At 48.0% G+C, this 21,025-nt stretch overlaps 18 non-coding genes across 18 annotated transcripts; all 18 read right to left on the bottom strand.

Moving 5' to 3' along the window:
- Nucleotides 1–907: 907 nt before the first annotated feature.
- LOC143964910 (U4 spliceosomal RNA) lies at nucleotides 908–1,048 on the bottom strand. Its single transcript, XR_013271352.1, has one exon. It is a non-coding gene; the product is annotated as a U4 spliceosomal RNA (small nuclear RNA).
- Nucleotides 1,049–2,308: 1,260 nt separating this feature from the next.
- On the bottom strand, nucleotides 2,309–2,449 carry LOC143964908 (U4 spliceosomal RNA). The gene has a single exon (XR_013271351.1). It is a non-coding gene; the product is annotated as a U4 spliceosomal RNA (small nuclear RNA).
- A 1,260-nt stretch (nucleotides 2,450–3,709) lies between these two features.
- On the bottom strand, nucleotides 3,710–3,850 carry LOC143964907 (U4 spliceosomal RNA). The gene has a single exon (XR_013271350.1). It is a non-coding gene; the product is annotated as a U4 spliceosomal RNA (small nuclear RNA).
- Nucleotides 3,851–5,110: 1,260 nt separating this feature from the next.
- Nucleotides 5,111–5,249, bottom strand: LOC143965105 (U4 spliceosomal RNA). The gene has a single exon (XR_013271515.1). It is a non-coding gene; the product is annotated as a U4 spliceosomal RNA (small nuclear RNA).
- A 1,240-nt stretch (nucleotides 5,250–6,489) lies between these two features.
- Nucleotides 6,490–6,630, bottom strand: LOC143964906 (U4 spliceosomal RNA). Its single transcript, XR_013271349.1, has one exon. It is a non-coding gene; the product is annotated as a U4 spliceosomal RNA (small nuclear RNA).
- A 1,260-nt stretch (nucleotides 6,631–7,890) lies between these two features.
- Nucleotides 7,891–8,031, bottom strand: LOC143965049 (U4 spliceosomal RNA). The gene has a single exon (XR_013271468.1). It is a non-coding gene; the product is annotated as a U4 spliceosomal RNA (small nuclear RNA).
- Nucleotides 8,032–9,292: 1,261 nt separating this feature from the next.
- Nucleotides 9,293–9,433, bottom strand: LOC143964905 (U4 spliceosomal RNA). The gene has a single exon (XR_013271348.1). It is a non-coding gene; the product is annotated as a U4 spliceosomal RNA (small nuclear RNA).
- Nucleotides 9,434–10,693: 1,260 nt separating this feature from the next.
- Nucleotides 10,694–10,834, bottom strand: LOC143965048 (U4 spliceosomal RNA). The gene has a single exon (XR_013271467.1). It is a non-coding gene; the product is annotated as a U4 spliceosomal RNA (small nuclear RNA).
- A 552-nt stretch (nucleotides 10,835–11,386) lies between these two features.
- Nucleotides 11,387–11,459, bottom strand: TRNAK-UUU (transfer RNA lysine (anticodon UUU)). The gene has a single exon. It is a non-coding gene; the product is annotated as a tRNA-Lys (tRNA).
- Nucleotides 11,460–12,086: 627 nt separating this feature from the next.
- On the bottom strand, nucleotides 12,087–12,227 carry LOC143964904 (U4 spliceosomal RNA). The gene has a single exon (XR_013271347.1). It is a non-coding gene; the product is annotated as a U4 spliceosomal RNA (small nuclear RNA).
- A 1,260-nt stretch (nucleotides 12,228–13,487) lies between these two features.
- On the bottom strand, nucleotides 13,488–13,628 carry LOC143965046 (U4 spliceosomal RNA). The gene has a single exon (XR_013271465.1). It is a non-coding gene; the product is annotated as a U4 spliceosomal RNA (small nuclear RNA).
- A 552-nt stretch (nucleotides 13,629–14,180) lies between these two features.
- On the bottom strand, nucleotides 14,181–14,253 carry TRNAK-UUU (transfer RNA lysine (anticodon UUU)). Its single transcript has one exon. It is a non-coding gene; the product is annotated as a tRNA-Lys (tRNA).
- Nucleotides 14,254–14,880: 627 nt separating this feature from the next.
- LOC143964903 (U4 spliceosomal RNA) lies at nucleotides 14,881–15,021 on the bottom strand. Its single transcript, XR_013271346.1, has one exon. It is a non-coding gene; the product is annotated as a U4 spliceosomal RNA (small nuclear RNA).
- Nucleotides 15,022–16,281: 1,260 nt separating this feature from the next.
- Nucleotides 16,282–16,422, bottom strand: LOC143965063 (U4 spliceosomal RNA). The gene has a single exon (XR_013271480.1). It is a non-coding gene; the product is annotated as a U4 spliceosomal RNA (small nuclear RNA).
- A 551-nt stretch (nucleotides 16,423–16,973) lies between these two features.
- TRNAK-UUU (transfer RNA lysine (anticodon UUU)) lies at nucleotides 16,974–17,046 on the bottom strand. The gene has a single exon. It is a non-coding gene; the product is annotated as a tRNA-Lys (tRNA).
- A 627-nt stretch (nucleotides 17,047–17,673) lies between these two features.
- LOC143965045 (U4 spliceosomal RNA) lies at nucleotides 17,674–17,814 on the bottom strand. Its single transcript, XR_013271464.1, has one exon. It is a non-coding gene; the product is annotated as a U4 spliceosomal RNA (small nuclear RNA).
- A 1,261-nt stretch (nucleotides 17,815–19,075) lies between these two features.
- On the bottom strand, nucleotides 19,076–19,216 carry LOC143964902 (U4 spliceosomal RNA). Its single transcript, XR_013271345.1, has one exon. It is a non-coding gene; the product is annotated as a U4 spliceosomal RNA (small nuclear RNA).
- Nucleotides 19,217–20,476: 1,260 nt separating this feature from the next.
- On the bottom strand, nucleotides 20,477–20,617 carry LOC143964901 (U4 spliceosomal RNA). Its single transcript, XR_013271344.1, has one exon. It is a non-coding gene; the product is annotated as a U4 spliceosomal RNA (small nuclear RNA).
- Nucleotides 20,618–21,025: the final 408 nt, after the last annotated feature.

Below are 21,025 nucleotides of genomic sequence, written 5' to 3'. Positions count from 1 at the left end.
CTGGAGCCCAGGTAAGCTGCCATAGACAAGGGTATTTGGGAAATATTTGGTCAAGCAATCACCTTCAGCCACCTTTATTTCTGGCAGATTACAGGAGCCTAGAAAGGGGGAAGTTAGGACATTTCATCTCTCTGAGCATTCCTCACAGATGTGCATAAAGACTGCCCTATTGGCAGCTCCAGGGGCTCAAGGGTTGGTGAGAGGCACCGCCCAAACAGGGACTTGAACCCTGGACCCTCAGATTAAAAGTCTGATGCTCTACCGACTGAGCTATCCGGGCTCTGAAAGCTCCTCCTCCATAGTGGTCCAAGCTGCTTAAATCTTGACATCCATGGTGGAAAAAAACCATCGAGCTAAGGGCACCGGGTGCCTGAAAGCGAAAGTATTTGGCTTGCCCAGGCTGGCTAATCATCCTCTTCCGTTTCATTTTCTGGAACAGGTTGACTATAAAAGGGAGAATCTAACCTGCAACCATGCAGATAGGGTCCAATCCGGTATAGGTGGAGAACGCCTAAAGTTTCTGCCTTAGTTTTACCTACAGGTCAATGCTCTTTCACCGGAAACAAGGGCCTTGTTTCACCTTGCAAAAAGACACCGCCCAACACGCTTCCAGTATTCTTAATCAGTGACTGGGTTACAAATAAAGACAGTTCACCTTTAGCCTCATGTTGCCAGGTCCAGCAGAAGAAACCCAGGCCAAAAAACGAGGTCGAGGCCACTCTTGAATACAGGCAAGTGAAGAACGAGCAGCGCGTGCCAATCCCAGATTGTTCTACCCAGGCTGCGTGATGACAGAAAAGCTCTCTATAGTGTCACCAGGCACGTGACACACTTCCTCAACTCTAACGCATCTCAGTCTGCACGTAAGAAGCCGTCACTTATCTACTGTTTAAAACACATTGCTCAGTCTCCTCAGAGACTCTCAAAAATTGCCAGTGCTGACTGTATTTCAAGTCATCATGGCGGGGTATTGGGAAAAGTTTTCAATTAGCAATAATCACGCCTCAGGTGAACCTCATTGGCTATGATACTGCCACTGCGCAAAGCTAACCAAATCGGTGCCTGCCAACATCTGCCCTTCATTGAAGGAGAAATTGACATTGAGGTGAGACACATAAGTGTCATCCAGTGGGCCGCTGAGCATTCTGGGACTTGGCATGCTAATGAGACAGGGATGATGCATAAGTGGGCATTGTTTACCCACTGAATAGTGTTAGCATTTGAAAGAACTAAGGAGAATCTAAAGGGACAGGGCCCCTCGGTTGTCAGATAGGTTTCTCCCACAGCAGCCCTGAAGGGCCACTGGGAGCATATGTGTCTGAACAGCTATGCTGCTGAAAAAAGACCAAGGTGGAAGGATTTGGGCCCTTTGTTGAAAGTTTGCTAGATAACATGCCTGAACTGGAGCCCAGGTAAGCTGCCATAGACAAGGGTATTTGGGAAATATTTGGTCAAGCAATCACCTTCAGCCACCTTTATTTCTGGCAGATTACAGGAGCCTAGAAAGGGGGAAGTTAGGACATTTCATCTCTCTGAGCATTCCTCACAGATGTGCATAAAGACTGCCCTATTGGCAGCTCCAGGGGCTCAAGGGTTGGTGAGAGGCACCGCCCAAACAGGGACTTGAACCCTGGACCCTCAGATTAAAAGTCTGATGCTCTACCGACTGAGCTATCCGGGCTCTGAAAGCTCCTCCTCCATAGTGGTCCAAGCTGCTTAAATCTTGACATCCATGGTGGAAAAAAACCATCGAGCTAAGGGCACCGGGTGCCTGAAAGCGAAAGTATTTGGCTTGCCCAGGCTGGCTAATCATCCTCTTCCGTTTCATTTTCTGGAACAGGTTGACTATAAAAGGGAGAATCTAACCTGCAACCATGCAGATAGGGTCCAATCCGGTATAGGTGGAGAACGCCTAAAGTTTCTGCCTTAGTTTTACCTACAGGTCAATGCTCTTTCACCGGAAACAAGGGCCTTGTTTCACCTTGCAAAAAGACACCGCCCAACACGCTTCCAGTATTCTTAATCAGTGACTGGGTTACAAATAAAGACAGTTCACCTTTAGCCTCATGTTGCCAGGTCCAGCAGAAGAAACCCACGCCAAAAAACGAAGTCGAGGCCACTCTTGAATACAGGCAAGTGAAGAACGAGCAGCGCGTGCCAATCCCAGATTGTTCTACCCAGGCTGCGTGATGACAGAAAAGCTCTCTATAGTGTCACCAGGCACGTGACACACTTCCTCAACTCTAACGCATCTCAGTCTGCACGTAAGAAGCCGTCACTTATCTACTGTTTAAAACACATTGCTCAGTCTCCTCAGAGACTCTCAAAAATTGCCAGTGCTGACTGTATTTCAAGTCATCATGGCGGGGTATTGGGAAAAGTTTTCAATTAGCAATAATCACGCCTCAGGTGAACCTCATTGGCTATGATACTGCCACTGCGCAAAGCTAACCAAATCGGTGCCTGCCAACATCTGCCCTTCATTGAAGGAGAAATTGACATTGAGGTGAGACACATAAGTGTCATCCAGTGGGCCGCTGAGCATTCTGGGACTTGGCATGCTAATGAGACAGGGATGATGCATAAGTGGGCATTGTTTACCCACTGAATAGTGTTAGCATTTGAAAGAACTAAGGAGAATCTAAAGGGACAGGGCCCCTCGGTTGTCAGATAGGTTTCTCCCACAGCAGCCCTGAAGGGCCACTGGGAGCATATGTGTCTGAACAGCTATGCTGCTGAAAAAAGACCAAGGTGGAAGGATTTGGGCCCTTTGTTGAAAGTTTGCTAGATAACATGCCTGAACTGGAGCCCAGGTAAGCTGCCATAGACAAGGGTATTTGGGAAATATTTGGTCAAGCAATCACCTTCAGCCACCTTTATTTCTGGCAGATTACAGGAGCCTAGAAAGGGGGAAGTTAGGACATTTCATCTCTCTGAGCATTCCTCACAGATGTGCATAAAGACTGCCCTATTGGCAGCTCCAGGGGCTCAAGGGTTGGTGAGAGGCACCGCCCGAACAGGGACTTGAACCCTGGACCCTCAGATTAAAAGTCTGATGCTCTACCGACTGAGCTATCCGGGTTCTGAAAGCTCCTCCTCCATAGTGGTCCAAGCTGCTTAAATCTTGACATCCATGGTGGAAAAAGACCATCGAGCCAAGGGCACTGGGTGCCTGAAAGCGAAAGTATTTGGCTTGCCCAGGCTGGCTAATCATCCTCTTCCGTTTCATTTTCTGGAACAGGTTGACTATAAAAGGGAGAATCTAACCTGCAACCATGCAGATAGGGTCCAGTCCGGTATAGGTGGAGAACGCCTAAAGTTTCTGCCTTAGTTTTACCTACAGGTCAATGCTCTTTCACCGGAAACAAGGGCCTTGTTTCACCTTGCAAAAAGACACCGCCCAACACGCTTCCAGTATTCTTAATCAGTGACTGGGTTACAAATAAAGACAGTTCACCTTTAGCCTCATGTTGCCAGGTCCAGCAGAAGAAACCCAGGCCAAAAAACGAGGTCGAGACCACTCTTGAATACAGGCAAGTGAAGAACGAGCAGCGCGTGCCAATCCCAGATTGTTCTACCCAGGCTGCGTGATGACAGAAAAGCTCTCTATAGTGTCACCAGGCACGTGACACACTTCCTCAACTCTAACGCATCTCAGTCTGCACGTAAGAAGCCGTCACTTATCTACTGTTTAAAACACATTGCTCAGTCTCCTCAGAGACTCTCAAAAATTGCCAGTGCTGACTGTATTTCAAGTCATCATGGCGGGGTATTGGGAAAAGTTTTCAATTAGCAATAATCACGCCTCAGGTGAACCTCATTGGCTATGATACTGCCACTGCGCAAAGCTAACCAAATCGGTGCCTGCCAACATCTGCCCTTCATTGAAGGAGAAATTGACATTGAGGTGAGACACATAAGTGTCATCCAGTGGGCCGCTGAGCATTCTGGGACTTGGCATGCTAATGAGACAGGGATGATGCATAAGTGGGCATTGTTTACCCACTGAATAGTGTTAGCATTTGAAAGAACTAAGGAGAATCTAAAGGGACAGGGCCCCTCGGTTGTCAGATAGGTTTCTCCCACAGCAGCCCTGAAGGGCCACTGGGAGCATATGTGTCTGAACAGCTATGCTGCTGAAAAAAGACCAAGGTGGAAGGATTTGGGCCCTTTGTTGAAAGTTTGCTAGATAACATGCCTGAACTGGAGCCCAGGTAAGCTGCCATAGACAAGGGTATTTGGGAAATATTTGGTCAAGCAATCACCTTCAGCCACCTTTATTTCTGGCAGATTACAGGAGCCTAGAAAGGGGGAAGTTAGGACATTTCATCTCTCTGAGCATTCCTCACAGATGTGCATAAAGACTGCCCTATTGGCAGCTCCAGGGGCTCAAGGGTTGGTGAGAGGCACCGCCCAAACAGGGACTTGAACCCTGGACCCTCAGATTAAAAGTCTGATGCTCTACCGACTGAGCTATCCGGGCTCTGAAAGCTCCTCCTCCATAGTGGTCCAAGCTGCTTAAATCTTGACATCCATGGTGGAAAAAAACCATCGAGCTAAGGGCACCGGGTGCCTGAAAGCGAAAGTATTTGGCTTGCCCAGGCTGGCTAATCATCCTCTTCCGTTTCATTTTCTGGAACAGGTTGACTATAAAAGGGAGAATCTAACCTGCAACCATGCAGATAGGGTCCAATCCGGTATAGGTGGAGAACGCCTAAAGTTTCTGCCTTAGTTTTACCTACAGGTCAATGCTCTTTCACCGGAAACAAGGGCCTTGTTTCACCTTGCAAAAAGACACCGCCCAACACGCTTCCAGTATTCTTAATCAGTGACTGGGTTACAAATAAAGACAGTTCACCTTTAGCCTCATGTTGCCAGGTCCAGCAGAAGAAACCCAGGCCAAAAAACGAGGTCGAGGCCACTCTTGAATACAGGCAAGTGAAGAACGAGCAGCGCGTGCCAATCCCAGATTGTTCTACCCAGGCTGCGTGATGACAGAAAAGCTCTCTATAGTGTCACCAGGCACGTGACACACTTCCTCAACTCTAACGCATCTCAGTCTGCACGTAAGAAGCCGTCACTTATCTACTGTTTAAAACACATTGCTCAGTCTCCTCAGAGACTCAAAAATTGCCAGTGCTGACTGTATTTCAAGTCATCATGGCGGGGTATTGGGAAAAGTTTTCAATTAGCAATAATCACGCCTCAGGTGAACCTCATTGGCTATGATACTGCCACTGCGCAAAGCTAACCAAATCGGTGCCTGCCAACATCTGCCCTTCATTGAAGGAGAAATTGACATTGAGGTGAGACACATAAGTGTCATCCAGTGGGCCGCTGAGCATTCTGGGACTTGGCATGCTAATGAGACAGGGATGATGCATAAGTGGGCATTGTTTACCCACTGAATAGTGTTAGCATTTGAAAGAACTAAGGAGAATCTAAAGGGACAGGGCCCCTCGGTTGTCAGATAGGTTTCTCCCACAGCAGCCCTGAAGGGCCACTGGGAGCATATGTGTCTGAACAGCTATGCTGCTGAAAAAAGACCAAGGTGGAAGGATTTGGGCCCTTTGTTGAAAGTTTGCTAGATAACATGCCTGAACTGGGGCCCAGGTATGCTGCCATAGACAAGGGTATTTGGGAAATATTTGGTCAAGCAATCACCTTCAGCCACAGGAGCCTAGAAAGGGGGAAGTTAGGACATTTCATCTCTCTGAGCATTCCTCACAGATGTGCATAAAGACTGCCCTATTGGCAGCTCCAGGGGCTCAAAGGTTGGTGAGAGGCACCGCCCGAACAGGGACTTGAACCCTGGACCCTCAGATTAAAAGTCTGATGCTCTACCGACTGAGCTATCCGGGCTCTGAAAGCTCCTCCTCCATAGTGGTCCAAGCTGCTTAAATCTTGACATCCATGGTGGAAAAAGACCATCGAGCCAAGGGCACCGGGTGCCTGAAAGCGAAAGTATTTGGCTTGCCCAGGCTGGCTAATCATCCTCTTCCGTTTCATTTTCTGGAACAGGTTGACTATAAAAGGGAGAATCTAACCTGCAACCATGCAGATAGGGTCCAGTCCGGTATAGGTGGAGAACGCCTAAAGTTTCTGCCTTAGTTTTACCTACAGGTCAATGCTCTTTCACCGGAAACAAGGGCCTTGTTTCACCTTGCAAAAAGACACCGCCCAACACGCTTCCAGTATTCTTAATCAGTGACTGGGTTACAAATAAAGACAGTTCACCTTTAGCCTCATGTTGCCAGGTCCAGCAGAAGAAACCCAGGCCAAAAAACGAGGTCGAGGCTACTCTTGAATACAGGCAAGTGAAGAACGAGCAGCGCGTGCCAATCCCAGATTGTTCTACCCAGGCTGCGTGATGACAGAAAAGCTCTCTATAGTGTCACCAGGCACGTGACACACTTCCTCAACTCTAACGCATCTCAGTCTGCACGTAAGAAGCCGTCACTTATCTACTGTTTAAAACACATTGCTCAGTCTCCTCAGAGACTCTCAAAAATTGCCAGTGCTGACTGTATTTCAAGTCATCATGGCGGGGTATTGGGAAAAGTTTTCAATTAGCAATAATCACGCCTCAGGTGAACCTCATTGGCTATGATACTGCCACTGCGCAAAGCTAACCAAATCGGTGCCTGCCAACATCTGCCCTTCATTGAAGGAGAAATTGACATTGAGGTGAGACACATAAGTGTCATCCAGTGGGCCGCTGAGCATTCTGGGACTTGGCATGCTAATGAGACAGGGATGATGCATAAGTGGGCATTGTTTACCCACTGAATAGTGTTAGCATTTGAAAGAACTAAGGAGAATCTAAAGGGACAGGGCCCCTCGGTTGTCAGATAGGTTTCTCCCACAGCAGCCCTGAAGGGCCACTGGGAGCATATGTGTCTGAACAGCTATGCTGCTGAAAAAAGACCAAGGTGGAAGGATTTGGGCCCTTTGTTGAAAGTTTGCTAGATAACATGCCTGAACTGGAGCCCAGGTAAGCTGCCATAGACAAGGGTATTTGGGAAATATTTGGTCAAGCAATCACCTTCAGCCACCTTTATTTCTGGCAGATTACAGGAGCCTAGAAAGGGGGAAGTTAGGACATTTCATCTCTCTGAGCATTCCTCACAGATGTGCATAAAGACTGCCCTATTGGCAGCTCCAGGGGCTCAATGGTTGGTGAGAGGCACCGCCCAAACAGGGACTTGAACCCTGGACCCTCAGATTAAAAGTCTGATGCTCTACCGACTGAGCTATCCGGGCTCTGAAAGCTCCTCCTCCATAGTGGTCCAAGCTGCTTAAATCTTGACATCCATGGTGGAAAAAGACCATCGAGCCAAGGGCACCGGGTGCCTGAAAGCGAAAGTATTTGGCTTGCCCAGGCTGGCTAATCATCCTCTTCCGTTTCATTTTCTGGAACAGGTTGACTATAAAAGGGAGAATCTAACCTGCAACCATGCAGATAGAGTCCAGTCCGGTATAGGTGGAGAACGCCTAAAGTTTCTGCCTTAGTTTTACCTACAGGTCAATGCTCTTTCACCGGAAACAAGGGCCTTGTTTCACCTTGCAAAAAGACACCGCCCAACACGCTTCCAGTATTCTTAATCAGTGACTGGGTTACAAATAAAGACAGTTCACCTTTAGCCTCATGTTGCCAGGTCCAGCAGAAGAAACCCACGCCAAAAAACGAAGTCGAGGCCACTCTTGAATACAGGCAAGTGAAGAACGAGCAGCGCGTGCCAATCCCAGATTGTTCTACCCAGGCTGCGTGATGACAGAAAAGCTCTCTATAGTGTCACCAGGCACGTGACACACTTCCTCAACTCTAACGCATCTCAGTCTGCACGTAAGAAGCCGTCACTTATCTACTGTTTAAAACACATTGCTCAGTCTCCTCAGAGACTCTCAAAAATTGCCAGTGCTGACTGTAGTTCAAGTCATCATGGCGGGGTATTGGGAAAAGTTTTCAATTAGCAATAATCACGCCTCAGGTGAACCTCATTGGCTATGATACTGCCACTGCGCAAAGCTAACCAAATCGGTGCCTGCCAACATCTGCCCTTCATTGAAGGAGAAATTGACATTGAGGTGAGACACATAAGTGTCATCCAGTGGGCCGCTGAGCATTCTGGGACTTGGCATGCTAATGAGACAGGGATGATGCATAAGTGGGCATTGTTTACCCACTGAATAGTGTTAGCATTTGAAAGAACTAAGGAGAATCTAAAGGGACAGGGCCCCTCGGTTGTCAGATAGGTTTCTCCCACAGCAGCCCTGAAGGGCCACTGGGAGCATATGTGTCTGAACAGCTATGCTGCTGAAAAAAGACCAAGGTGGAAGGATTTGGGCCCTTTGTTGAAAGTTTGCTAGATAACATGCCTGAACTGGAGCCCAGGTAAGCTGCCATAGACAAGGGTATTTGGGAAATATTTGGTCAAGCAATCACCTTCAGCCACCTTTATTTCTGGCAGATTACAGGAGCCTAGAAAGGAGGAAGTTAGGACATTTCATCTCTCTGAGCATTCCTCACAGATGTGCATAAAGACTGCCCTATTGGCAGCTCCAGGGGCTCATGGGTTGGTGAGAGGCACCGCCCAGAACAGGGACTTGAACCCTGGACCCTCAGATTAAAAGTCTGATGCTCTACCGACTGAGCTATCCGGGCTCTGAAAGCTCCTCCTCCATAGTGGTCCAAGCTGCTTAAATCTTGACATCCATGGTGGAAAAAGACCATCGAGCCAAGGGCACCGGGTGCCTGAAAGCGAAAGTATTTGGCTTGCCCAGGCTGGCTAATCATCCTCTTCCGTTTCATTTTCTGGAACAGGTTGACTATAAAAGGGAGAATCTAACCTGCAACCATGCAGATAGGGTCCAGTCCGGTATAGGTGGAGAACGCCTAAAGTTTCTGCCTTAGTTTTACCTACAGGTCAATGCTCTTTTACCGGAAACAAGGGCCTTGTTTCACCTTGCAAAAAGACACCGCCCAACACGCTTCCAGTATTCTTAATCAGTGACTGGGTTACAAATAAAGACAGTTCACCTTTAGCCTCATGTTGCCAGGTCCAGCAGAAGAAACCCAGGCCAAAAAACGAGGTCGAGGCCACTCTTGAATACAGGCAAGTGAAGAACGAGCAGCGCGTGCCAATCCCAGATTGTTCTACCCAGGCTGCGTGATGACAGAAAAGCTCTCTATAGTGTCACCAGGCACGTGACACACTTCCTCAACTCTAACGCATCTCAGTCTGCACGGAAGAAGCCGTCACTTATCTACTGTTTAAAACACATTGCTCAGTCTCCTCAGAGACTCTCAAAAATTGCCAGTGCTGACTGTATTTCAAGTCATCATGGCGGGGTATTGGGAAAAGTTTTCAATTAGCAATAATCACGCCTCAGGTGAACCTCATTGGCTATGATACTGCCACTGCGCAAAGCTAACCAAATCGGTGCCTGCCAACATCTGCCCTTCATTGAAGGAGAAATTGACATTGAGGTGAGACACATAAGTGTCATCCAGTGGGCCGCTGAGCATTCTGGGACTTGGCATGCTAATGAGACAGGGATGATGCATAAGTGGGCATTGTTTACCCACTGAATAGTGTTAGCATTTGAAAGAACTAAGGAGAATCTAAAGGGACAGGGCCCCTCGGTTGTCAGATAGGTTTCTCCCACAGCAGCCCTGAAGGGCCACTGGGAGCATATGTGTCTGAACAGCTATGCTGCTGAAAAAAGACCAAGGTGGAAGGATTTGGGCCCTTTGTTGAAAGTTTGCTAGATAACATGCCTGAACTGGAGCCCAGGTAAGCTGCCATAGACAAGGGTATTTGGGAAATATTTGGTCAAGCAATCACCTTCAGCCACCTTTATTTCTGGCAGATTACAGGAGCCTAGAAAGGGGGAAGTTAGGACATTTCATCTCTCTGAGCATTCCTCACAGATGTGCATAAAGACTGCCCTATTGGCAGCTCCAGGGGCTCAAGGGTTGGTGAGAGGCACCGCCCAAACAGGGACTTGAACCCTGGACCCTCAGATTAAAAGTCTGATGCTCTACCGACTGAGCTATCCGGGCTCTGAAAGCTCCTCCTCCATAGTGGTCCAAGCTGCTTAAATCTTGACATCCATGGTGGAAAAAGACCATCGAGCCAAGGGCACCGGGTGCCTGAAAGCGAAAGTATTTGGCTTGCCCAGGCTGGCTAATCATCCTCTTCCGTTTCATTTTCTGGAACAGGTTGACTATAAAAGGGAGAATCTAACCTGCAACCATGCAGATAGAGTCCAGTCCGGTATAGGTGGAGAACGCCTAAAGTTTCTGCCTTAGTTTTACCTACAGGTCAATGCTCTTTCACCGGAAACAAGGGCCTTGTTTCACCTTGCAAAAAGACACCGCCCAACACGCTTCCAGTATTCTTAATCAGTGACTGGGTTACAAATAAAGACAGTTCACCTTTAGCCTCATGTTGCCAGGTCCAGCAGAAGAAACCCACGCCAAAAAACGAAGTCGAGGCCACTCTTGAATACAGGCAAGTGAAGAACGAGCAGCGCGTGCCAATCCCAGATTGTTCTACCCAGGCTGCGTGATGACAGAAAAGCTCTCTATAGTGTCACCAGGCACGTGACACACTTCCTCAACTCTAACGCATCTCAGTCTGCACGTAAGAAGCCGTCACTTATCTACTGTTTAAAACACATTGCTCAGTCTCCTCAGAGACTCTCAAAAATTGCCAGTGCTGACTGTAGTTCAAGTCATCATGGCGGGGTATTGGGAAAAGTTTTCAATTAGCAATAATCACGCCTCAGGTGAACCTCATTGGCTATGATACTGCCACTGCGCAAAGCTAACCAAATCGGTGCCTGCCAACATCTGCCCTTCATTGAAGGAGAAATTGACATTGAGGTGAGACACATAAGTGTCATCCAGTGGGCCGCTGAGCATTCTGGGACTTGGCATGCTAATGAGACAGGGATGATGCATAAGTGGGCATTGTTTACCCACTGAATAGTGTTAGCATTTGAAAGAACTAAGGAGAATCTAAAGGGACAGGGCCCCTCGGTTGTCAGATAGGTTTCTCCCACAGCAGCCCTGAAGGGCCACTGGGAGCATATGTGTCTGAACAGCTATGCTGCTGAAAAAAGACCAAGGTGGAAGGATTTGGGCCCTTTGTTGAAAGTTTGCTAGATAACATGCCTGAACTGGAGCCCAGGTAAGCTGCCATAGACAAGGGTATTTGGGAAATATTTGGTCAAGCAATCACCTTCAGCCACCTTTATTTCTGGCAGATTACAGGAGCCTAGAAAGGGGGAAGTTAGGACATTTCATCTCTCTGAGCATTACCTCACAGATGTGCATAAAGACTGCCCTATTGGCAGCTCCAGGGTTGGTGAGAGGCACTGCCCGAACAGGGACTTGAACCCTGGACCCTCAGATTAAAAGTCTGATGCTCTACCGACTGAGCTATCCGGGCTCTGAAAGCTCCTCCTCCATAGTGGTCCAAGCTGCTTAAATCTTGACATCCATGGTGGAAAAAGACCATCGAGCCAAGGGCACCGGGTGCCTGAAAGCGAAAGTATTTGGCTTGCCCAGGCTGGCTAATCATCCTCTTCCGTTTCATTTTCTGGAACAGGTTGACTATAAAAGGGAGAATCTAACCTGCAACCATGCAGATAGGGTCCAGTCCGGTATAGGTGGAGAACGCCTAAAGTTTCTGCCTTAGTTTTACCTACAGGTCAATGCTCTTTTACCGGAAACAAGGGCCTTGTTTCACCTTGCAAAAAGACACCGCCCAACACGCTTCCAGTATTCTTAATCAGTGACTGGGTTACAAATAAAGACAGTTCACCTTTAGCCTCATGTTGCCAGGTCCAGCAGAAGAAACCCAGGCCAAAAAACGAGGTCGAGGCCACTCTTGAATACAGGCAAGTGAAGAACGAGCAGCGCGTGCCAATCCCAGATTGTTCTACCCAGGCTGCGTGATGACAGAAAAGCTCTCTATAGTGTCACCAGGCACGTGACACACTTCCTCAACTCTAACGCATCTCAGTCTGCACGGAAGAAGCCGTCACTTATCTACTGTTTAAAACACATTGCTCAGTCTCCTCAGAGACTCTCAAAAATTGCCAGTGCTGACTGTATTTCAAGTCATCATGGCGGGGTATTGGGAAAAGTTTTCAATTAGCAATAATCACGCCTCAGGTGAACCTCATTGGCTATGATACTGCCACTGCGCAAAGCTAACCAAATCGGTGCCTGCCAACATCTGCCCTTCATTGAAGGAGAAATTGACATTGAGGTGAGACACATAAGTGTCATCCAGTGGGCCGCTGAGCATTCTGGGACTTGGCATGCTAATGAGACAGGGATGATGCATAAGTGGGCATTGTTTACCCACTGAATAGTGTTAGCATTTGAAAGAACTAAGGAGAATCTAAAGGGACAGGGCCCCTCGGTTGTCAGATAGGTTTCTCCCACAGCAGCCCTGAAGGGCCACTGGGAGCATATGTGTCTGAACAGCTATGCTGCTGAAAAAAGACCAAGGTGGAAGGATTTGGGCCCTTTGTTGAAAGTTTGCTAGATAACATGCCTGAACTGGAGCCCAGGTAAGCTGCCATAGACAAGGGTATTTGGGAAATATTTGGTCAAGCAATCACCTTCAGCCACCTTTATTTCTGGCAGATTACAGGAGCCTAGAAAGGGGGAAGTTAGGACATTTCATCTCTCTGAGCATTCCTCACAGATGTGCATAAAGACTGCCCTATTGGCAGCTCCAGGGGCTCAAGGGTTGGTGAGAGGCACCGCCCAAACAGGGACTTGAACCCTGGACCCTCAGATTAAAAGTCTGATGCTCTACCGACTGAGCTATCCGGGCTCTGAAAGCTCCTCCTCCATAGTGGTCCAAGCTGCTTAAATCTTGACATCCATGGTGGAAAAAGACCATCGAGCCAAGGGCACCGGGTGCCTGAAAGCGAAAGTATTTGGCTTGCCCAGGCTGGCTAATCATCCTCTTCCGTTTCATTTTCTGGAACAGGTTGACTATAAAAGGGAGAATCTAACCTGCAACCATGCAGATAGAGTCCAGTCCGGTATAGGTGGAGAACGCCTAAAGTTTCTGCCTTAGTTTTACCTACAGGTCAATGCTCTTTCACCGGAAACAAGGGCCTTGTTTCACCTTGCAAAAAGACACCGCCCAACACGCTTCCAGTATTCTTAATCAGTGACTGGGTTACAAATAAAGACAGTTCACCTTTAGCCTCATGTTGCCAGGTCCAGCAGAAGAAACCCACGCCAAAAAACGAAGTCGAGGCCACTCTTGAATACAGGCAAGTGAAGAACGAGCAGCGCGTGCCAATCCCAGATTGTTCTACCCAGGCTGCGTGATGACAGAAAAGCTCTCTATAGTGTCACCAGGCACGTGACACACTTCCTCAACTCTAACGCATCTCAGTCTGCACGTAAGAAGCCGTCACTTATCTACTGTTTAAAACACATTGCTCAGTCTCCTCAGAGACTCTCAAAAATTGCCAGTGCTGACTGTAGTTCAAGTCATCATGGCGGGGTATTGGGAAAAGTTTTCAATTAGCAATAATCACGCCTCAGGTGAACCTCATTGGCTATGATACTGCCACTGCGCAAAGCTAACCAAATCGGTGCCTGCCAACATCTGCCCTTCATTGAAGGAGAAATTGACATTGAGGTGAGACACATAAGTGTCATCCAGTGGGCCGCTGAGCATTCTGGGACTTGGCATGCTAATGAGACAGGGATGATGCATAAGTGGGCATTGTTTACCCACTGAATAGTGTTAGCATTTGAAAGAACTAAGGAGAATCTAAAGGGACAGGGCCCCTCGGTTGTCAGATAGGTTTCTCCCACAGCAGCCCTGAAGGGCCACTGGGAGCATATGTGTCTGAACAGCTATGCTGCTGAAAAAAGACCAAGGTGGAAGGATTTGGGCCCTTTGTTGAAAGTTTGCTAGATAACATGCCTGAACTGGAGCCCAGGTAAGCTGCCATAGACAAGGGTATTTGGGAAATATTTGGTCAAGCAATCACCTTCAGCCACCTTTATTTCTGGCAGATTACAGGAGCCTAGAAAGGGGGAAGTTAGGACATTTCATCTCTCTGAGCATTACCTCACAGATGTGCATAAAGACTGCCCTATTGGCAGCTCCAGGGTTGGTGAGAGGCACTGCCCGAACAGGGACTTGAACCCTGGACCCTCAGATTAAAAGTCTGATGCTCTACCGACTGAGCTATCCGGGCTCTGAAAGCTCCTCCTCCATAGTGGTCCAAGCTGCTTAAATCTTGACATCCATGGTGGAAAAAGACCATCGAGCCAAGGGCACCGGGTGCCTGAAAGCGAAAGTATTTGGCTTGCCCAGGCTGGCTAATCATCCTCTTCCGTTTCATTTTCTGGAACAGGTTGACTATAAAAGGGAGAATCTAACCTGCAACCATGCAGATAGGGTCCAGTCCGGTATAGGTGGAGAACGCCTAAAGTTTCTGCCTTAGTTTTACCTACAGGTCAATGCTCTTTTACCGGAAACAAGGGCTTTGTTTCACCTTGCAAAAAGACACCGCCCAACACGCTTCCAGTATTCTTAATCAGTGACTGGGTTACAAATAAAGACAGTTCACCTTTAGCCTCATGTTGCCAGGTCCAGCAGAAGAAACCCAGGCCAAAAAACGAGGTCGAGGCCACTCTTGAATACAGGCAAGTGAAGAACGAGCAGCGCGTGCCAATCCCAGATTGTTCTACCCAGGCTGCGTGATGACAGAAAAGCTCTCTATAGTGTCACCAGGCACGTGACACACTTCCTCAACTCTAACGCATCTCAGTCTGCACGGAAGAAGCCGTCACTTATCTACTGTTTAAAACACATTGCTCAGTCTCCTCAGAGACTCTCAAAAATTGCCAGTGCTGACTGTATTTCAAGTCATCATGGCGGGGTATTGGGAAAAGTTTTCAATTAGCAATAATCACGCCTCAGGTGAACCTCATTGGCTATGATACTGCCACTGCGCAAAGCTAACCAAATCGGTGCCTGCCAACATCTGCCCTTCATTGAAGGAGAAATTGACATTGAGGTGAGACACATAAGTGTCATCCAGTGGGCCGCTGAGCATTCTGGGACTTGGCATGCTAATGAGACAGGGATGATGCATAAGTGGGCATTGTTTACCCACTGAATAGTGTTAGCATTTGAAAGAACTAAGGAGAATCTAAAGGGACAGGGCCCCTCGGTTGTCAGATAGGTTTCTCCCACAGCAGCCCTGAAGGGCCACTGGGAGCATATGTGTCTGAACAGCTATGCTGCTGAAAAAAGACCAAGGTGGAAGGATTTGGGCCCTTTGTTGAAAGTTTGCTAGATAACATGCCTGAACTGGAGCCCAGGTAAGCTGCCATAGACAAGGGTATTTGGGAAATATTTGGTCAAGCAATCACCTTCAGCCACCTTTATTTCTGGCAGATTACAGGAGCCTAGAAAGGGGGAAGTTAGGACATTTCATCTCTCTGAGCATTCCTCACAGATGTGCATAAAGACTGCCCTATTGGCAGCTCCAGGGGCTCAAGGGTTGGTGAGAGGCACCGCCCGAACAGGGACTTGAACCCTGGACCCTCAGATTAAAAGTCTGATGCTCTACCGACTGAGCTATCCGGGCTCTGAAAGCTCCTCCTCCATAGTGGTCCAAGCTGCTTAAATCTTGACATCCATGGTGGAAAAAGACCATCGAGCCAAGGGCACCGGGTGCCTGAAAGCGAAAGTATTTGGCTTGCCCAGGCTGGCTAATCATCCTCTTCCGTTTCATTTTCTGGAACAGGTTGACTATAAAAGGGAGAATCTAACCTGCAACCATGCAGATAGAGTCCAGTCCGGTATAGGTGGAGAACGCCTAAAGTTTCTGCCTTAGTTTTACCTACAGGTCAATGCTCTTTCACCGGAAACAAGGGCCTTGTTTCACCTTGCAAAAAGACACCGCCCAACACGCTTCCAGTATTCTTAATCAGTGACTGGGTTACAAATAAAGACAGTTCACCTTTAGCCTCATGTTGCCAGGTCCAGCAGAAGAAACCCAGGCCAAAAAACGAGGTCGAGGCCACTCTTGAATACAGACAAGTGAAGAACAAGCAGCGCGTGCCAATCCCAGATTGTTCTACCAAGGCTGCGTGATGACACAAAAGCTCTCTATAGTGTCACCAGGCACGTGACACACTTCCTCAACTCTAACGCATCTCAGTCTGCACGTAAGAAGCCGTCACTTATCTACTGTTTAAAACACATTGCTCAGTCTCCTCAGAGACTCTCAAAAATTGCCAGTGCTGACTGTAGTTCAAGTCATCATGGCGGGGTTTTGGGAAAAGTTTTCAATTAGCAATAATCACGCCTCAGGTGAACCTCATTGGCTATGATACTGCCACTGCGCAAAGCTAACCAAATCAGTGCCTGCCAACATCTGCCCTTCATTGAAGGAGAAATTGACATTGAGGTGAGACACATAAGTGTCATCCAGTGGGCCGCTGAGCATTCTGGGACTTGGCATGCTAATGAGACAGGGATGATGCATAAGTGGGCATTGTTTACCCACTGAATAGTGTTAGCATTTGAAAGAACTAAGGAGAATCTAAAGGGACAGGGCCCCTCGGTTGTCAGATAGGTTTCTCCCACAGCAGCCCTGAAGGGCCACTGGGAGCATATGTGTCTGAACAGCTATGCTGCTGAAAAAAGACCAAGGTGGAAGGATTTGGGCCCTTTGTTGAAAGTTTGCTAGATAACATGCCTGAACTGGAGCCCAGGTAAGCTGCCATAGACAAGGGTATTTGGGAAATATTTGGTCAAGCAATCACCTTCAGCCACCTTTATTTCTGGCAGATTACAGGAGCCTAGAAAGGGGGAAGTTAGGACATTTCATCTCTCTGAGCATTCCTCACAGATGTGCATAAAGACTGCCCTATTGGCAGCTCCAGGGTTGGTGAGAGGCACTGCCCGAACAGGGACTTGAACCCTGGACCCTCAGATTAAAAGTCTGATGCTCTACCGACTGAGCTATCCGGGCTCTGAAAGCTCCTCCTCCATAGTGGTCCAAGCTGCTTAAATCTTGACATCCATGGTGGAAAAAGACCATCGAGCCAAGGGCACCGGGTGCCTGAAAGCGAAAGTATTTGGCTTGCCCAGGCTGGCTAATCATCCTCTTCCGTTTCATTTTCTGGAACAGGTTGACTATAAAAGGGAGAATCTAACCTGCAACCATGCAGATAGAGTCCAGTCCGGTATAGGTGGAGAACGCCTAAAGTTTCTGCCTTAGTTTTACCTACAGGTCAATGCTCTTTCACCGGAAACAAGGGCCTTGTTTCACCTTGCAAAAAGACACCGCCCAACACGCTTCCAGTATTCTTAATCAGTGACTGGGTTACAAATAAAGACAGTTCACCTTTAGCCTCATGTTGCCAGGTCCAGCAGAGAAAACCCACGCCAAAAAACGAAGTCGAGGCCACTCTTGAATACAGGCAAGTGAAGAACGAGCAGCGCGTGCCAATCCCAGATTGTTCTACCCAGGCTGCGTGATGACAGAAAAGCTCTCTATAGTGTCACCAGGCACGTGACACACTTCCTCAACTCTAACGCATCTCAGTCTGCACGTAAGAAGCCGTCACTTATCTACTGTTTAAAACACATTGCTCAGTCTCCTCAGAGACTCTCAAAAATTGCCAGTGCTGACTGTAGTTCAAGTCATCATGGCGGGGTATTGGGAAAAGTTTTCAATTAGCAATAATCACGCCTCAGGTGAACCTCATTGGCTATGATACTGCCACTGCGCAAAGCTAACCAAATCGGTGCCTGCCAACATCTGCCCTTCATTGAAGGAGAAATTGACATTGAGGTGAGACACATAAGTGTCATCCAGTGGGCCGCTGAGCATTCTGGGACTTGGCATGCTAATGAGACAGGGATGATGCATAAGTGGGCATTGTTTACCCACTGAATAGTGTTAGCATTTGAAAGAACTAAGGAGAATCTAAAGGGACAGGGCCCCTCGGTTGTCAGATAGGTTTCTCCCACAGCAGCCCTGAAGGGCCACTGGGAGCATATGTGTCTGAACAGCTATGCTGCTGAAAAAAGACCAAGGTGGAAGGATTTGGGCCCTTTGTTGAAAGTTTGCTAGATAACATGCCTGAACTGGAGCCCAGGTAAGCTGCCATAGACAAGGGTATTTGGGAAATATTTGGTCAAGCAATCACCTTCAGCCACCTTTATTTCTGGCAGATTACAGGAGCCTAGAAAGGGGGAAGTTAGGACATTTCATCTCTCTGAGCATTCCTCACAGATGTGCATAAAGACTGCCCTATTGACAGCTCCAGGGGCTCAAGGGTTGGTGAGAGGCACCGCCCGAACAGGGACTTGAACCCTGGACCCTCAGATTAAAAGTCTGATGCTCTACCGACTGAGCTATCCGGGCTCTGAAAGCTCCTCCTCTATAGTGGTCCAAGCTGCTTAAATCTTGACATCCATGGTGGAAAAAAGACCATCGAGCCAAGGGCACCGGGTGCCTGAAAGCGAAAGTATTTGGCTTGCCCAGGCTGGCTAATCATCCTCTTCCGTTTCATTTTCTGGAACAGGTTGACTATAAAAGGGAGAATCTAACCTGCAACCATGCAGATAGGGTCCAGTCCGGTATAGGTGGAGAACGCCTAAAGTTTCTGCCTTAGTTTTACCTACAGGTCAATGCTCTTTCACCGGAAACAAGGGCCTTGTTTCACCTTGCAAAAAGACACCGCCCAACACGCTTCCAGTATTCTTAATCAGTGACTGGGTTACAAATAAAGACAGTTCACCTTTAGCCTCATGTTGCCAGGTCCAGCAGAAGAAACCCAGGCCAAAAAACGAGGTCGAGGCCACTCTTGAATACAGGCAAGTGAAGAACGAGCAGCGCGTGCCAATCCCAGATTGTTCTACCCAGGCTGCGTGATGACAGAAAAGCTCTCTATAGTGTCACCAGGCACGTGACACACTTCCTCAACTCTAACGCATCTCAGTCTGCACGGAAGAAGCCGTCACTTATCTACTGTTTAAAACACATTGCTCAGTCTCCTCAGAGACTCTCAAAAATTGCCAGTGCTGACTGTATTTCAAGTCATCATGGCGGGGTATTGGGAAAAGTTTTCAATTAGCAATAATCACGCCTCAGGTGAACCTCATTGGCTATGATACTGCCACTGCGCAAAGCTAACCAAATTGGTGCCTGCCAACATCTGCCCTTCATTGAAGGAGAAATTGACATTGAGGTGAGACACATAAGTGTCATCCAGTGGGCCGCTGAGCATTCTGGGACTTGGCATGCTAATGAGACAGGGATGATGCATAAGTGGGCATTGTTTACCCACTGAATAGTGTTAGCATTTGAAAGAACTAAGGAGAATCTAAAGGGACAGGGCCCCTCGGTTGTCAGATAGGTTTCTCCCACAACAGCCCTGAAGGGCCACTGGGAGCATATGTGTCTGAACAGCTATGCTGCTGAAAAAAGACCAAGGTGGAAGGATTTGGGCCCTTTGTTGAAAGTTTGCTAGATAACATGCCTGAACTGGAGCCCAGGTAAGCTGCCATAGACAAGGGTATTTGGGAAATATTTGGTCAAGCAATCACCTTCAGCCACCTTTATTTCTGGCAGATTACAGGAGCCTAGAAAGGGGGAAGTTAGGACATTTCATCTCTCTGAGCATTCCTCACAGATGTGCATAAAGACTGCCCTATTGGCAGCTCCAGGGGCTCAAGGGTTGGTGAGAGGCACCGCCCGAACAGGGACTTGAACCCTGGACCCTCAGATTAAAAGTCTGATGCTCTACCGACTGAGCTATCCGGGCTCTGAAAGCTCCTCCTCCATAGTGGTCCAAGCTGCTTAAATCTTGACATCCATGGTGGAAAAAGACCATCGAGCCAAGGGCACCGGGTGCCTGAAAGCGAAAGTATTTGGCTTGCCCAGGCTGGCTAATCATCCTCTTCCGTTTCATTTTCTGGAACAGGTTGACTATAAAAGGGAGAATCTAACCTGCAACCATGCAGATAGGGTCCAGTCCGGTATAGGTGGAGAACGCCTAAAGTTTCTGCCTTAGTTTTACCTACAGGTCAATGCTCTTTCACCGGAAACAAGGGCCTTGTTTCACCTTGCAAAAAGACACCGCCCAACACGCTTCCAGTATTCTTAATCAGTGACTGGGTTACAAATAAAGACAGTTCACCTTTAGCCTCATGTTGCCAGGTCCAGCAGAAGAAACCCAGGCCAAAAAACGAGGTCGAGGCCACTCTTGAATACAGGCAAGTGAAGAACGAGCAGCGCGTGCCAATCCCAGATTGTTCTACCCAGGCTGCGTGATGACAGAAAAGCTCTCTATAGTGTCACCAGGCACGTGACGCACTTCCTCAACTCTAACGCATCTCAGTCTGCACGTAAGAAGCCGTCACTTATCTACTGTTTAAAACACATTGCTCAGTCTCCTCAGAGACTCTCAAAAATTGCCAGTGCTGACTGTATTTCAAGTCATCATGGCGGGGTATTGGGAAAAGTTTTCAATTAGCAATAATCACGCCTCAGGTGAACCTCATTGGCTATGATACTGCCACTGCGCAAAGCTAACCAAATCGGTGCCTGCCAACATCTGCCCTTCATTGAAGGAGAAATTGACATTGAGGTGAGACACATAAGTGTCATCCAGTGGGCCGCTGAGCATTCTGGGACTTGGCATGCTAATGAGACAGGGATGATGCATAAGTGGGCATTGTTTACCCACTGAATAGTGTTAGCATTTGAAAGAACTAAGGAGAATCTAAAGGGACAGGGCCCCTCGGTTGTCAGATAGGTTTATCCCACAGCAGCCCTGAAGGGCCACTGGAAGCATATGTGTCTGAACAGCTATGCTGCTGAAAAAAGACCAAGGTGGAAGGATTTGGGCCCTTTGTTGAAAGTTTGCTAGATAACATGCCTGAACTGGAGCCCAGGTAAGCTGCCATAGACAAGGGTATTTGGGAAATATTTGGTCAAG

The sequence above is a fragment of the Lithobates pipiens genome, unplaced genomic scaffold (genome assembly GCF_037356315.1).
Source record: "Lithobates pipiens isolate NorthernLeopardFrog02 unplaced genomic scaffold, aLitPip1_a1.2 Scaffold_8, whole genome shotgun sequence".
NCBI lineage: Eukaryota > Metazoa > Chordata > Amphibia > Anura > Ranidae > Lithobates > Lithobates pipiens.
The sequence above is the reverse complement of the archived record's forward strand: the minus strand, read 5'-3'. Positions and strand labels throughout refer to the sequence as shown.